The sequence below is a fragment of the Agelaius tricolor genome, unplaced genomic scaffold (assembly GCF_023055355.1).
Source record: "Agelaius tricolor isolate 1412-34295 unplaced genomic scaffold, bAgeTri1.0.p SCAF_13, whole genome shotgun sequence".
Classification (NCBI taxonomy): domain Eukaryota; kingdom Metazoa; phylum Chordata; class Aves; order Passeriformes; family Icteridae; genus Agelaius; species Agelaius tricolor.
The window spans coordinates 18643441-18647965 of record NW_027269273.1 but is presented as its reverse complement, the minus strand read 5'-3'; positions in this window follow the sequence as shown (position 1 = coordinate 18647965).

Genomic DNA, 4525 nt, shown 5'->3' with positions numbered 1-4525 from the left:
AAGGATTAATTTGAACCTGCCTGATGTTGCAAAAGTCTCTATCAGGATTCTACCTTTGCTTCCTGGACTTAGGAATTTTACAGCAGTTTTCAGTCTCTCACTGCTGTTCTAATTTTGCGGTGTGCAGCACAAAATGATACCTAAAGAGCAGCCACTAATGCAGCTGTACTCCTCGTGTTTGCCTTGCCTGTGGTTTAACGTGTGCCATCCCTTTGCTCTCCCCTCCTCTTTAGCACTGTTACCTGCACAGCCTCGAGCAGTGGTTTGGGGAGGGGAAGCCTGAAAGCACATTGCTTTCTCTCTGCCTCCCTCCTCTCCTTAAGTGTAGCTGGACAGCTACATCTGCAGAGGAAGGAGAGGATTTGCACATTTAGAAGAAGCGATGAGGTCAGGCAGTTCCAGATCCCATGGTCCTCAGGGTGAGGGAGGTGTCCTGACATCGTGTTAACTGGGATGAAGGATCCAAGGAACACCAGTCCATAAAGAGGGCAGGAAGTTCATGGGGATAGAGAGACTGTCAGCCTCTTGCAACCCGGATGGTCCCTTGCAGAAAAGGTATAAAGATACTGTACTGTGTTGATATAGCAGCCCTGTTGGGGGTTGTGAGAGAGTCAGCTGGTGCCAGAATTGCCACTGCCTGGATGGCAGAGCAAGGACATTGTGCTGAGCTTTGCAACTCTAGAGTTCCTTTTGGGCACTGAGGTGGGACAGAGGCAGTTCTGAACAAGGAGGGTTTTTCCTTCTCATTCTGATGGAGTAATATGCAATTAGCATCCATATGTTCTCAGCTATTAAGCTCATGCCCCTTAGATTATTTATGTAGCTTGGGAATTTCTGTAGGCTCTGCTGCTCCTCTCTGTCATTTGTTAATTGCTGCATTGTATGATTCCTCCCTACTCCCAGTCCTTATTAGCATGTTTCAGGAGGGCCATCTGCCTACCCCAACTGCCTGTAACCTCAGGAGGGCTGTAAGATATGTGACATCTTCCCAGAACAACCTTGTTTCTCACTGGCACTGCACGAAGGTAAGGAGGGACAGCAGCTGACTTCTGCTGTGAGTTTCCATTTAGTAAATCCGAGGGGTGTTTAGGAAAAGGGGAGCTGTGAGTAAGGAGCAGCAAATCTCTGGCAGAGTAGATGTGCCCTTGCAGGCAGCTGTCCTGCCCCACACTAACTCTCAGCCAGACCAGGAATAGGAGCTGCTCCCGTTTTAAGGGCCTGGTTTCCCAGCTGCCTGCATGTGGCTGCAGAGCTCCTGCTGCCTTAGTGAGACCCTCTCCGAGAGGGGAGCGAGGTGTGTGTGCACAGGTGGTGCAGGAACAATTCCTGCCTCCCCAGGGAAAGGGTTGAGGGGGGTAAGCCTGAGCTGGTGGTGACAGTACAGTGCGGGTCTCCTTATGAGTGAGGTAATGTACTCTCTGGATAAAATGGCTGGGTTTGGGTTTTGTGTATCCTGCATTTTGTCTGGCAGGGTTTGGACAAAGTATTTGAAATTATGCCAGAAGTAAAAATTATCAATAACCTTTTGAATGTGGACCTCATGCTAAAAGTGAGAAGTGCTAAAAGAACAGATTTAAAAAGAGACATAGCTGTGAAAAGGCTGGTGAGAGACAGCAAATGCATTCCTACAACCTTCCTGTACAGGGCTGAGCTTATCTAGTGTTTTTTAATGAGTGTAAGAGGAGTTGTAACACTGTAGGGAGAGTCCCAGTCAATCTTTGCGCAGAAGAGCCTCAAACCATGTGAAAACAGAACTCATCACTCAGGGGAATGGAATTGTGTTCAAATGCTGCATCAGAACTGAAATGCAAAGAAATGTGGAAACCCACTGATCAAGATTTGAACACCACTTTGTTCCATATTTGCAGTGAAAATGAAGGTGTCTAGAAAGGGGCCTTAGGTATGACAAATCAGTTTCTGAAGCACTTCATATGTTAGAGGGGTTTCAGATATCTTTAAAAAAGGCTGTGAACCTAAATTTAGAAACTTTAGTGCTAACAGCTCTTGTGCAAAAATGAAACAGAACTGTGAGTTCTTCGAAATCTTATGTGAAGGGAAGGGGAAAGCAAGGAAGATCTAACTGGGTTTATGGTGTGCTTCTGTGTGGTAACATTGTCCATGGAAGTGATCAGAGTGCAGCAGCAAGGATCCCTTGCTTAAATCTCAGAAGAAGTGAGATCTCTGGGCTGGGATTCTGCAACTACCTCAGGTGGGTCATGCAGCAGTTGGACATTTTGCACTTCTGTTTGTTATTTAAACAGTAGCAAGCAGACTAGAAATTAATGCCGAGTACTTTTGAATCTATGTCTATATATAAAAGCATATCCTGAATGTGGGAGAGCCTTGAAATCTAAATCACAGTACAGAAAATGCTTGAGTTACTACTTGACCTGAAGAGACATAGGAGACCCTCCCTGACTCTTCTGGGAGAGCAGAGCTCAGTATCTTCATGCCTCTGCAAAAGAAAAACAGGATCCTTTCCAGGGCAGCACAGGCTGTCCCTGCTGTCCCCATTGGTGTGTACCCACAACATGTAAGTACCTTAAAACATAGGACAGGCTACAGCCTATCTTGGGAAGCTGAAGCAGAGAATCCATAAGCATATCTCGTGATGTGCTCAGCGGTCCAAGGGGCACAAGGCACTTTGCAACTGGACTTGGCAGAACAGAAACAGGCACAGCCAGCAGCAACTTCCAACTTTAGCTGGTTTTAATTGCTCACTTCCTCAGTATTTGAAGGTTGCTGCCTCACCTGTGGGCAGAGTCCCTCATACTGAAAGTACTACCAAAGTATGATTTGATTAGTTACCATCATACACTAATTAATCCAGTACAGAGCCTGAGCTCTAACTGTACCACAAGTAAAGCATTCCTGAGGTAGTTTTAATTTAGCTTGTTATGCATATCTATCACTAAAGATTCACAAGAGCCAGAGACCAGGCAGGCCAAGTGCTTGACCACAAAGAAATGAGGAGCTGGGTTTGATCACAGAGCAATGATGAAAGTCAGATGAGCAAAAGTGCAGCCCAGCCCCTCCCAGCACAGTATCATGCAGCTGCTGCTGCAGCAGCACAGAGGAAGATGATCAGTGAGATAACAGGGCTGGCAGCATGTAGTGTTTGTTTGCTTGATGAAATACTCGAGAACAGTGTTAGTGGTCTTGGTGTCAAAGTGCCAAGTGTGCAGTATCTCTCCTATGGCTTTATTTCTCTGGGCAAGTTGGAGTCTGGAGGAAGCACAGACAGCATTTCTATTCATAATGTCAGCATCTTCATGGTAGCAGGTGCTTGGTGTACTCAGGGTGGGGAGTGTGAAATAGGATGTTTAGAGGGCTTTCTGCAAATGGGGAACTGGTTGTTATGCACAGTTCTGATCTGCAGACATGCTGGCATTTGGTGTTACACACAGTAATACAAAGACAGCAGGGTGTTTCAAAAGCTCAGAGGAATACAGGGAATAAAGTATGGGCACATACATGGGTCTAGCCCTGAGGAAAATGTGAGCTGTACACAGATTTGCACATTTGCTGTATAGAATGGGGGTGCAGTAAGGTGTGAGTCACCATTCCTGGGAGTGTTCAAAAAACATGCGGTTATGGCACTTAAGGACATGGTTTAATGATGAATTTGAGTGGACTTGATGATCCTAAAGGTCTTTTCCAAGCTTGATGTTTCTATGGTGCTATGATAGAGTGAGTAACTTTGGATGATGAAGAGAGTGGGATATCTGCAGTGCGTAGTGTGTTGTGTCAGTGTAGTGTGAGTGTAAGGAGCACACAGAAGAGTAGGTGTGCGTGCACACTGGGGTGGTTTGGGGGTGAGGTTACAGAGCAGTTTAAGATGAAATCCTGTAAATGTAGAGGTGGTGAGGCACACGGGACTGTGCTGACATCAGCCGTGCCTGGCAGGATCAGGAATATGTGTGGAGCACTGTGCTGCAGAGCTGAGAGCTCTGGATGCTGTGTAGAGTTGTGAAACCGTGGAAGGTTATCAAGAGGAAAGCAGAGCGTGGAGGGCTCTGTAAATCCTGCTGCCCTGGAGCTGCTGCACAGCGGGAGGGCAGGGGCACGGACTGAGTGCAGGGCGAGGGCAGGGCTGGAATTCGGGTGAGGGGCAGCTGTGCCAGGGCTGGGGCTCAGGGCAGGGCTGGAATTCGGGTGAGGGGCAGCTGTGCCAGGACAGGGGCTCGGGGCAGGGCTGGAATTCGGGTGAGGGGCAGCTGTGCCAGGACAGGGGCTCGGGGCAGGGCTGGAATTCGGGTGAGGGGCAGCTGTGCCAGGGCTGGGGCTCAGGGCAGGGCTGGAATTCGGGTGAGGGGTGCTGTGCCAGGACAGGGACTCAGGGCAGGGCTGGAATTCCGGGTGAGGGGTGCTGTGCCAGGACAGGGGCTCGGGGCAGGGCTGGAATTCGGGTGAGGGGCAGCTGTGCCAGGACAGGGCGCCGGCCGGAGGCGGCACAGGCGGGATGGGGTCGGTGTGCGGGGCCGGGCCGGGCCGGGGAAGGGGCGGGCAGCGCCGAGCCGCCCCG